At 39.8% G+C, this 12567-nt stretch overlaps 1 protein-coding gene across 1 annotated transcript in view; it reads left to right on the forward strand.

Moving 5' to 3' along the window:
* Positions 1-12567, forward strand: part of CTNND2 (catenin delta 2) — a 1122555-nt gene that overhangs the window by 344942 nt on the left and 765046 nt on the right. The window lies entirely within an intron of this gene.

Below are 12567 nucleotides of genomic sequence, written 5' to 3' on the forward strand. Positions count from 1 at the left end.
AAAGAGTCGGACATGACTGAGCGACTTTCACTTGGGCCTATTGGTGGAAAGCAATATAATTGGTGGAAAGCATGCTTTAACATTTCTCAAATGAATGAAATGAACATCAAAACTCAAGCAGCAATTAGGAGGGATAAATTGGAAGACTGAGATTGGCATATTTACACTACTATATAAAAAATAGTTAACTAGTAGGGACTTACTGTATAGCACAGGAAATTTTACTCAGTACTCTATAGTGACCTGTATGGGAAAAGAATCTAAGGAAAGAGTGGATGTATATGTGTAATTGAATCACTTTGTTGTACACCTGAAACTAACACAGAATTAGCAACTATGCTCTGATAAAAAATTTTAAAAACCTCAATCATCTGCTGTGGTCACTTATAAATGAGATAAGAAAGATTCTGACAGGGTTTAAATAGAGGGGCATGGAGGAAGGTAAAAGTACAGAGCAGGTTGTCAAAGTGCTAAATATGTGCAGAATAAAGGAGAAAATACTACTGGCAGACTTAGAAGGAGAATTTTAGCCATACTTTACAGTGTGTTACTATAATTACTTAAGTTCTACTAACATCAGTTCATCTGTAAAGTAGAGGCCTCCATACCTGGTTTTGCAGCATGAGTTGTTTCCACACACTGAGGGACAGAAACCCTTCTCTGGTGTTACACATTAGTGTTTCTGTATCCCTTTTCCCTTTCTAGGAAATTGAATGGCTCTGAGAACCATGTGATAAAGATTCTTGTTTAACTCTGACCCAGTGTGTAGCAGAATTAATTCCCCATAACTCTTGTGAAAATATTGTTCACTAGAAGACATCGAGGAAAATGGCTTATAGTTCTCAGCATACCAGTATTATATAAAGGAATGGAGGTCAAGAGCCATGTTTTACTCGTATGTATTTACATTAATGTGTTCTTGACCTAACAAAGAGCATAGAATAGCTGCTCAGTAAATGTTCGTCAAGTAATTATACGAAAAAAAAAAAAAAACCCTTCATATCTTAGTACATGTTATAGTATCCATACTACATAAATGATAAATGAATGGTGTGGTGGATGAACTAAATAAATGGCAACATGGAAGGCAAAACATGAATCAAGTTTAGAGACTATGATATCAAGTGCTTTGCGGGTGTTAGATGAGATGAGAATGAAATGGTACCAGGGATACAGCTAGTGAGAAATGCCTAGGGATTTCTCTCCATGGGTGAGAAATAGTGAAGATGGTGTAACTAGAGGTAAATGAAGGGCCATATTTGACAGACACTTTTTAACTTGGAAATAAATGTACAAGGCAAATAAGCAAGAAGTGTCAAAGCTGCTGCTGCTTCTAAGTCACTTCAGTTGTGTCCGACTCTGTGCAACCCTATAGATTGCAGCCCAACAGGCTCCCCATCCCTGGGATTCTCCAGGCAAGAACACTGGAGTGGGTTGCCATTTCCTTCTCCAGTGCATGAAAGTGAAAAGTGAAAGTGAAGTCGCTCAGTCGTGTCCTACTCTTCGGGACTCCACGGACTGCAGCCTACCAGGCTCCTCTGTCCATGGGCGTTTCCAGGCAAGAGTACTGGAGTGGGTTGCCATTTCCTTCTCTGGTCAAAGCCTATTATCATGGCTTTGAGTCTGGGTGGCTGGGACCATATAATATTATACATTAAGATAGGGGAGCTATTAATAACTATAGGAGCATTTGTGTAAGGGAGAGAAATACTGTTATGGACATGATTTTCCCTAAACCCTTGCTCATCCATGGAGGTAATAGAAAGTTGGATATACATTCCTGGATAAATATATATATGGATATATATATATATATGGATATATATATATATGGATATATATATATATCCATATATATATATGGATATATATGGATATATATATATATATGGATATATATATATATATGGATATATATTCCTTGGATAAAATTCCTCAAATTTTATATAAAATTTGAGACAGATGGCTGGAGGGTTGATGTACATAAGTATGATAGATGGTGCTTTGAGAGCAGACTAAGTAATGAAGGAAGTGTATAGAGATGAATGAATCTTTGGAGACAGAACCTAGGGGAATGGCTATGTTCAGAGGGAAGCAAGAGTGGACAGAAAGATTGCCAAAAGAAACAACACAGAGATAGAACTTAGGATAGTATTAACACCATGACCAGGCTTCCCCGGTGACTCAGTTGGTAAAGAATTTTTCTACAATACAGGAGACCTGGGTGTGATCCCTGGGTCAGGAAGAAGGGAATGGCTTCCCAAGTATGTGAACTATGTAAAGAAGAATGGGTCATCAACTGTCAGATATTATAGATATGAAATTGTCTCAGGAATGCACTCATGCTTTAGGGTTAGGCAATCGTTGGCCATGTTTGACAAATCATTTCTTTAGAGTGACAATGATAGAAACTCTTGCAGTGACTAAGTTATGGATGGAGGCGAGGAAAGAGAATAGAAGGAAATATTTTGAGATGCTTGATGAAAAAGTCACAGTAGAAAGTGTCTTAACAAAAACAATAGAATAAAACTGTACAAAGGGAGCATTTTGTAGTGAAAGAATGGCCCGATAAAGGGAATGAGAATAAATATCAAAGAAAAGATAGGGATTCATTTACGGCAGCCCTGGTAAAACCCAGCAGGAATGAAAGTGTGAGCCCAAGCAGAGGGAGGAGAAGTCTTGGCTGTAAGAGGAAAGAAGGGGAGGCTTCCTGAAGACCTGGAGGGATTTTGAAACACAGGGAAGTAAGAAATTGCTACTGAGAGTTGAGCATCTGTTGAAAGTAGAGGTGAGAGTAGAGTGGGTGGAGTTGGGGGGAGGCCATTGGACCTCAGAGACTAAAGCAGCTCTTCAACCCTGTCAGGAGCAGTGCCTACTCTGGGGCTTTAGGATGCTGGACTTCCTCACTAAGAAGTTCCTCCTATAAGTATCCACAAGGCTGACTTCCTCCCACAAGGTGTCGGTACATCCCACCATCAACAAGACAGCTCAGAAAGTCAGTGGTCTCATACTTAGTTCACCTATTGTATGATCTGTTATATTTCTTTAAAATGCATATAAATGACAGAAAGATAACCAGCTGGCAGTCCAAACATATGGTTTCTACTTCTTTTCCTATCTCCAACTCGTGTGATTGTTCTTTTGGATATGTTGGTTAGCTTTTCTGGGTCTCAGTCTTATTTGAAAAATCAAAGGCTTTGAATGCATGATTTTACAGATTTAATCCAATTTGAAATTTTTTTTTCTGTTTCTAAGAACTATCTTTATCATGTCTAATTGTGGTGTTTAATTTAAAAGTATATGGTCATCCTAAAGTGCTTTTTTGGTCTTACATTATTTTTAAGATTAGAGAGTATTTTACATAAAAATCCAATTAGGATTGGAAAATACTATTGGAGTGTCTACATGTCTCCTTTAAGTGACTGTGGATGCATAATAATAAGTACTATCCTTCATTGTTTAATAACTGCTATCAGTTTAAGTTCAGTCGTGTCCAACTCTCTGCGACACCATGAACTGCAACATGCCAGGCCTCCCTGTCCATCACCAACTCCCGGAGTTCACTCAAACTCATGTCCATTGAGTCAGTGATGCCATCCAACCATCTCATCCTCTGTCATCCCTTCTCCTCCCACCCTCAATCTTTCCCAGCATCAGGGTCTTTTCAAATGAGTCAGCTCTTTGCATCAGGTGGCCAAAGTATTGGAGTTTCAGCTTCAACATCACTCCTTCCAATGAACACCCAAGACTGATCTCCTTTAGGATGGACTGGTTGGATCTCCTTGCAGTCCAAGGGACTCTCAAGAGTCTTCTCCAACACTACAGTTCAAAAGCATCAATTCTTCTGTGCTCAGCTTTCTTTATAGTCCAGCTCTCACATTCATACATGACTACTGGAAAAACCATAGCCTTGACTAGACGGACCTTCGTTGACAAAGTAACATTTTTGCTTTTTAATGTGCTGTGTTGGTCATAACTTTTGTGCCAAAAAGTGTCTTTTAATTTCATGGCTGCAATCACCATCTGGAGTGATTTTGGAGCCAAAAAAAAAATAAAGTCAGCCACTGTTTCCCCATCTATTTGCCATGAAGTGATGGGACTGGATGCCATGATCTTATTTTTCTGAACGTTGAGCTTTAAGCCAACTGTTTTACTCTCCTCTTTCACTTTCATCAAGAGGCTCTTTAGTTCTTCTTCACTTTCTGCCATAAGGGTGGTATCATCTGCATATCTGAGGTTATTGATATTTCTCCTGGCAATACTGCTATAGTTCAAGTTAAATAAATATGTCCATACCTTTTAGTATGTTAAGTATAACAAAAATTCTTCTGCTATAAGAAATACAGTGGATCTCTTCTCTATGTATTTAGTGACTACAAATATTGAATATATTTGAATCTTTACTCAAATCCTATGTTCTCGTAAAATATATTCAAATAGTGAGAACAAACATCTATGTGGTGTCATTACCCATTCTAGGCACGGTGTGAGTATGCATGTGTGTGTGCTAAGTCGCTTCAGTTGTGTCAGACTCTTTGCAACCCCATGGACTGTAATCCACCAGGCTCCTCTGTCCATGGGATTCTCCAGGCAAGAATACTGGAGTGGATTGCCATTCACTTCTCCAGGTGATCTTCCCAACCCAGGGGTTGAACCCGTGTCTCTTACATCTCCTGCATTGTCCACTGGGTTCTTTACCACTAGCAGCACCTGGGAATCTCCGTGTAAGTATATGTACTCAGTAATTCTCACACTGATGCTGTGAACTGGGTATCATTATCCTCACTCTAGAGATGAGGAAACTGAGAAACAAAGCAGTTACAGAATTTCCCAAGGTCACACTGATATTAGTCCCAGAGCTTGTCTGGCTCTCTCATCTGGACTCTCAACCCCATGCTACCCACTCCCACAAAATAATGAAACACAGATGTAGATGCCTGCATTCTTTGCCCAGCTGGAGTTCATTGACTTCACTGCTCTCGGATATTCAGGCTTCCCGGGTAGAACTAGTGAACCCTCATGCCAGAGCAGGATACGTAAGAGACACTGGTTCAATCCCTGGGTGGGGAAGATCCCCTGGAGCAGGGCATGGCAACCCACTCCAGTGTTCTTACCTGGAGAACCCCTGTACACAGGAGCCTGGTGGGCTGCAGGCCATGAGTTTGCAATGAGTCGGACACAACTGAAGCAAGTTAGCACAAGATATCCAAACATGTGGTTTTACCACAACACATCCATTTATGCTTCATGGCTATTTGAGTTGCTTCTGAGGTTTTGCTATTGTGAACAGTACTGTCATGAACAGTCTAGTACATATCTCTGACTTTTATTTACATTTTCCAGGAGTTCCTCTTCATTATATACCCAGGAGTCAAAGTTCATCTTAATAAATGAATTCCAAATTATTTTCCAGAGTAGTTATATAAACTATTCTTCTCAGTGATAGAAGAGACTCTACTGCTTTACATTTTTCTAAATCACTTGGATTCTGAAGTGAAAATGAGAAAAAGGAAGTTTGTATTTGATACAGAGGCAGAATAGGGCTTTAGAGTCAACAGAATTTTTCTATGTTTGAAATCTTGTTTCTTCAGACTTCTCAGATGTCATACCTCAGGCACAACTTTTAAACTTTCTGAACATTACGGTGTACTTTGTAAATTAAAGATATTTTATTCAATATTTAATCTGTTAAACATAGTTGCTACATAACAGGCCATCAGTGTAAATTGGTAAAACTATGAATGACATGCAAGTGATTGGAAATATGATTGTATCTTCAAAGTAATTTAAAACAAAAGTATAGGGAAAAGGTACATCATCAAGTAAGAAATTGAATTTTTTATTGAAATGATTATACTCTTTGAACAGGCACCCATTGTGTTTTTCTGTACATAAATACATGTATGTTTTATATACAGTCTGATTCGTCACTGTGGATGCAAAGATGAATAAGAAATAAAGGAGCTGATAAATTTAGTAAAGTGGAAATGGGGATTTTGTTGTTGATGAATCAGAGTAAGAGAAAGAGTGCATGCATACTAAAGTCACCTCAGTCGTGTCCAACTCTTCATGACCCTATGGACTGCAGCCCACCAGACTCCTCAGTCCCTGGAATTCTCCAGGCAAGAATACTGGAGAGGGTTGCTATTTCCTTCCAGGGGATCTTCCTGACCCAGGGATCAAACCTGTGTCTCTTATGTGCCCTGCATTGGCAGGCAGGTTCTTTACCACTAGCACCACCTGGGAAGCCCAGAGACAGTAACCAAAGTTAACATACCCAGATCAGTTTTTATGAAGCTACAGAAATGCACTAATTTTTATGAAACATGAATGAAGGTCTAATGCTGATCCTAGCCCTACCCAGCTTGTGCAAAATGGGGGAGCTAGTGGAAAAGAGATGACACAGGAATTGAGACTCCCACAGGCCATGGAACCTAATTCCTTGCACTATGTCCATATGGTTATCTCTGGGAAGTGTGCACATAAAGTATATAATTCAACCTGGAAGCAATACATTGCCTGAAGCATAAAGAAGACATTAATGTATTAAAATTAAGTTTTGAACAGCTAAATTATGATATCTTTGAATGCCCTGATTGTCCCTCTGCTTTGGATAGCTGCTTAGCTCCTAGCAGTGGTTTCTCTTCTGGATTCTGTATACCATGGTGGTCTTGGTGATATTTTCTTATCATTTAGAAGGGAACATCAGAGTGTGCTTATGTCTTTCGTAAATGTCATTGGAAATTTTAATAAGAAGGAGTTTTTAAAAGATTATTTTAGTTTAAGCTTCAACAAATGGCATAGACATACACATGCATGAATATGTCTACACGGTTGTGGGAAGGCAGCAAGTCAGTTTGTAATTTCATTACTTATACAGTTGCTTAAACAGGATAATTGCTATATGAATGCCATCTTGACATTAAACTAAAAACAACTCAAAGCAAAATGGATTTTGATTAAGAAATCTTGACATTGGCAAACATTTATTAGAAATGTCACAAAGAAGCAGATTGGTATCACACTCCACAGCAATTTCGTCAACAGCATTATTCTGTTCGGAGGGGGAAAGGTAGGGGAATTCCCTGGCTGTCCAGTGGTTAAGTCTCTGTACTTCCACTGCAGGGGGCATGAGTTCAATCCCTGGTCTAGGAACTAAGATCCTTCATGCCACGCTGTGTCGTCAAACAAAAATAAAAATAACAACAAAGAAGAAAGGGTGGAATTACAAGACTGATGACTTACCCAGAACAGAAAGCCCATGACTCTATTAAATATGAGAATTAACGTAAGGTTTTGTTAGTTGACTCTTTGTTGTTGTTGTTCAGTTGCTAAGTCCTGTCCTACTCTCTGTGACCCTATGGATTGCAGCGCACCTGTCTGCTTTGTCCTTCGTGATCTCCCAGAGTTTGTTCGAACTCACGTCCATTGATTCAGTGATGATATCTTACCACCTCATCCTCTGCTGCCCCTTTCTCTTCCTGTCCTCAATCTTTATCTGTAGAGAACATTGAAAGTTTATATATATATATATATATATATATATATTTGTTTTTAGAATTAGGAAGCATCTGGACTTATTAAGCTGCTGCTGCTGCTAAGTCGCTTCAGTCATGTCCAACTCTGTGCGACCCCATAGACAGCAGCCCACCAGGCTCCTCTGTCCATGGGATTCTCCAGGGAAGAATACTGGAGTGGGTTGCCATTTCCTTTTCCAACTCATTAAGCTATATAATCTTAAAGCCATGTTTTCTATGAATAGTTTTTCTTTATATTCAGATTTACCATATAAAGTGTACCAGGAAAGAATAGGAAGATGCATAGCTGCGATTCAGTATATCATGGCATAATTCTCTTTATTTAGGTCGTTAGTAATTTATATATATATTCATGAATACTGGATGGGCTTCCCAGGTGGTGCTAGAGGTCAAGAACCACCGGCCAATGCAGCAGGTGTAAGTGACACAGGTTCGATCCCTGGGTTGGGAAGATTCCCTGGAGTAGGACATTGCAACCCACTCCAGTTTTCTCGCCTGGAGAATCCCATGGACAGAGGAGCCTGGCAGAGTGCTGTCCATAGGGTTGCCAAGAGTTGGAAATGACTGAAGCAACTTATCACACAACACATGAACACTGAATAGTTTAATATTTATGTTTTAAAGATGATTATTTTCTGTGAAAAATTATATTTTCTATAAAGACAGAACTTCCAATTCAGAAGGCATGAGTGATAATATACTGAAAGAGAGAGATTATCAAACAAAAAATGGCACTTTCAAATGTTCCTTTCATGAAATCACGTTTCTTCATGCTCAGAGTCAACACCATTTTGGTGATAGAGTGCCTGCTCTCTGATATTTGCAGTTTCCTATCAGCGATGGTCTTATATACACAATATTGGGTTTAACGTTCTCTATCTCTATGTGTGGTGACTTCCCCTCACAATCTAGGCTTGGTGTATACTGAGAATTAGGACCTATGTCAATAGAAGTGAAAAATATGTGAGATTTTGCTTTTAATGTCAAATATTCCTTGACCACTTATTTGTATTAGGAACACAAGTAGGAATTAGAGAGAATACTTGCCTTCAAAGAGCTAGGGGTCTGGAGAGGACCCTGGACTGGTGGTCAGAGACGGGTACTTATCATACTTTGATGTGAGAACTGAAATGGTGCATCTTCCAAGTATGTGTGAGCATGTGATGACCCCTTTCCTTGGGAGGAGAAAAGCTTTGTATGGCAGCTGATCCTTGAACTAGACCCGAGCTCTGTTTGGTAGGGGACTCCAGTGGATGGAACCGAACCTGAAGAGGGCTTGAAGCAGGTCCGAGTATTCACTTGAATAATGCCGTCTGTCATCATAAAGACCAGGTACCCAGGTCCTGCATGCTGAGCAGAGCACAGGAAGAAGAGACCTAGTCAAGGAACCACCTCATCTGTTCTGGGTTCAAGAAGACCTTTATTGTTGCATCCTGATCAATAATCTATAAAGTGAAAATCCACCGTCCCCATGATTAATTGTTGATTTACAAGGATGTCCTGAGTCTTGCATAAAATGAAACTTTGAATGTTTTGTTTTTAGAGTTGGTTGATTTTGCTGTTAGAATTTTTCTACTGAATGAGACCCTAGCTTTGCATCCTAAGTCTTGGCTCTAAATTTTAGTCTATCTCTAAATTTTAGTCGACCTCTAATCTATTTGGCTCAGGTAAGGTGTCCCCATTCAACAGAAAAAAGTGTTCTTTGATAGACTACAATAGCATTTTTTGCACCTAAACATATACGCTGCTAAAGTTCAATAAGGAAATAGTGTAGCCAAATCCATTATTCATCACTCCTATTAGAAATAGGAATTTATCACACTTTTTTGAGATAAAAAGAACTCTGGATGATATTTTCAGAGTAATATATTTTTCATTAGGATTGATTCAGATAATACATTCATGATGATAATATTTTGTTGCTTAAAAGTTAGAAAGCATCAACTAGAACCCAAAGGGTTTGGCTGGATAAGCAGAGGAAGGAGAGTGGTTTGTTGGAAGGTGGGTGCCCTGGGCTGAGATCGAAACTCAAGACAGCCATCCGACATTAAAATGCAGTGACTTATGAAACTGGGAAACACATTTCACTCCTCTGGACCAAGATTTCTCCCCCTGAAGTGGGACTACTCTTTTTCCTACTTTCTGGGGTTGTGGTGAATATCACATCAGTTACCTTTACCTTTCAGGTTTATCCTTTTCAGGTGTTTTGGAATGTTCACTAATCTTTTCTTTAAAACAGTTATTTATTTTTGGCTGCTCTGGATCTTCATTGCTCCTCCAGCTTTTCTCTAGTTGCGGTGAGCACCGGCTACTCTCCAGTCATGGTGTGTGGGCTTCTCATGTGGTGGCTTCTCTTCTTGTGGAGCACAGGCTCTCGGGCATGCGAGCCTCAGTAGTTGTGACTCCCAGGCTCTAGAGCACAGGCTCAGTAGTTGGTGGCACTCTAGCTTAGTTACCCCATGGCATGATTGATCTTCCTAGACAGGGATCAAATCCATGTCTCCTGCATTGACAGGAGAATTCTTTACCACTGAGCCACCAGGAAGGAATGTTCAGCTATTCTGATAAATACCCTCAACATCTTTTCAACTAAAGCATTTGAAATCTTTTGTAATTTGAAATACAATATACAAAGCAAGATGAAGCTTTTGAATGTCATTTCCTTCCTGGACCAAAGCAAATGTTTGTCCTTCCCAGACTACTCGAGACATTAGGTTTTTTCTTAAGATCTATTTATGAAGGTAAGTATCTTGCTCAGCCTGGCTGAGCCTTACTCAGCTCTGCCCTAGAGAAATTTGTCTGTGCTTTTAGAGGAAGTTCAGTGTATGGACAGTGAAAGTGGAACTTTGTGTCCGCAACCAGTCATAAAACTCTTTGTCATGGGCACTTATATTGTTCTCATAAATCAACATAACAAATACTAGGACTCAAACCAAATTGCTGTCATATAAATCAGTTCTAAATTTCTTCTCATGTTTAAACGAGGTCATTGTATAGGTTAAAAGCTTCACAATGTGATTTTGTTAGGAAGAAACTATAATGATAAAGGAGCAACAGAGTCTAACTAAGTGGAAGAACTTTATCATCACCAAGTTTTGAGGTCAAGATCCCAACCCTAGGGTTGGGGTGGGAAAACTCTCAGATTCAAGTCTCCACTTGGCAGTTGGCTTCCAGCCTTAAGGACTTCTGAGTCCAGACCAGGCTTTATCTAGACACATCTTCCCAGGACTAGAACTCAGTCAACCCTTTGAAAAAGGCATTCCTTCCTGTTATCTCACTGGTCAGTGCTGGACATTATTAATCTCTGCTGGACCAAACAATAAGTTTCAAAATTTTGTCCATCATCAGTATTATAAAATAGGCTACTGTCCTCTCAACGGTTCAAGAATGTCATTCTCCCACTCGGGTGTCAGCGATTAATAATTCTTTCTCAGTTAGTACTAAACTATCATAGTGACAGAGGGTCAACTGAGAGTCACTGATTTGAAAGGAAATTTTATATTCTTAAAGAGCACACATTTTCTGTGTTCAATAGGGGAAAAATAGCTGTAACCTTAGGTCAAGTGTTCATAATTCATCAACAAGAAAAAAAAAACCCTTCCTGTTTTGTGAAAACTAAACAGAAACTAAACCATATCGATTTATGGAGGTGACAAACAATAAATGTATAAGTAAAAACAATAAGACCAAAGATAAAAATAAATAAGCAATTAATATAGTTTCAGGTAGTGCTCAGTAGTGTGAAGAAAATGAAATAAATGGAGCCATAAAGAAGGCTGAATGCCAAAGAATTAACGCTTTTGAATTGTGGTGTAGGAGAAGGCTCTTGAGAGTCCCTTGAACTGCAAGATCAAACCAGTCAATCAGGACATCAACCCTGAATATTCATTGGGAGGACAGATGCTGAAGCTGAAACGCCAATACTTTGGCCACCTGAGGCAAAGAGCTGACTCATTGTAAAAGACCCTGATGCTGGGAAAAATTGAAGGCAGGAGAAGGGGACGACTGAGGATGAGATGGTTGGATGACATCACCGACTCAATGGACACGAATGTGAGCAAACTCCAGGAGTTGGTGATGGAGAGGGAAGCCTGGCATGCTGCAGTCCATGGGGGAGCAAAGAGTTGGACAGGACTGAGTGAGTGAGCAGCAACAACAACAACAATGAGCAGCATGAGGGTGAATGAAAGAGAGCTAGGCAAGATTAGGTGGGGGAAGACTTCTCTGGATAAGCAACATGTGTGCTAAAACTCAGAGAAGAGCAGGAGGTAACCAGGTAAGAAAGAATGGTCCAGGTAAAGGAATTGCTTCAGTGGTATAAGAAAGAAAATGCCATGCTTGAAACTTAGTGAAATGAGGGGAAAATGGAAGAAAACGAAGTCAGAGAAGTAGGCAGGGATCAAGTCCAGGTGCTCTGTGAATGAGATGCTGCTGCTGCTGCTGACGGTGATGATGATATTGATGCTGATGGTGAGGGTGATAAGGATGCTGATGGTGAAGATGCTGATGCAGAGGACAATCATGGGGAAGCCATTTAAACATTTTAAGTAAAGGAGTGAAATGATGTGATTAAAATTTGGAAAAACTCTCTAGCTGCTCTGTGGAAAATAAACTCCCAAGACAGAGAGGGATGGGGCAGGAAGGGAAAGAGGAAAACCATGTAAGACGCTGTTGTGGAAATGCAAAATAGAGAGGAAGGTCTAGTTGGCATCATGGGGAATGATGTGAAGTGGTAGAGTTTGCAAGAGAGCAGAACACACAGTTGCTGATGTATTTTTGTGGGGTATAAGGAGAAGAATCTGGTCCAGAGTCTCCTGTTTTTGTCCCCAAGGACTGGATTAATGATGGTTCCATTTTACAGAGATGAGGAAAGCTTGGGAGAAATGGGATAAGGATAATGGGAGAAATTTTTTTTTTTTAATTTCTATTGTGGTGTGTGAACTTGAGAAGTCTGGTAAACAAACACCCAATGAAAGTGGGCCGAAGATGATTGACTGGATGGGTATAGAGCTCAGCAGGGACAGGAGAG

The sequence above is a fragment of the Bubalus kerabau genome, chromosome 18, assembly GCF_029407905.1.
Source record: "Bubalus kerabau isolate K-KA32 ecotype Philippines breed swamp buffalo chromosome 18, PCC_UOA_SB_1v2, whole genome shotgun sequence".
Classification (NCBI taxonomy): domain Eukaryota; kingdom Metazoa; phylum Chordata; class Mammalia; order Artiodactyla; family Bovidae; genus Bubalus; species Bubalus kerabau.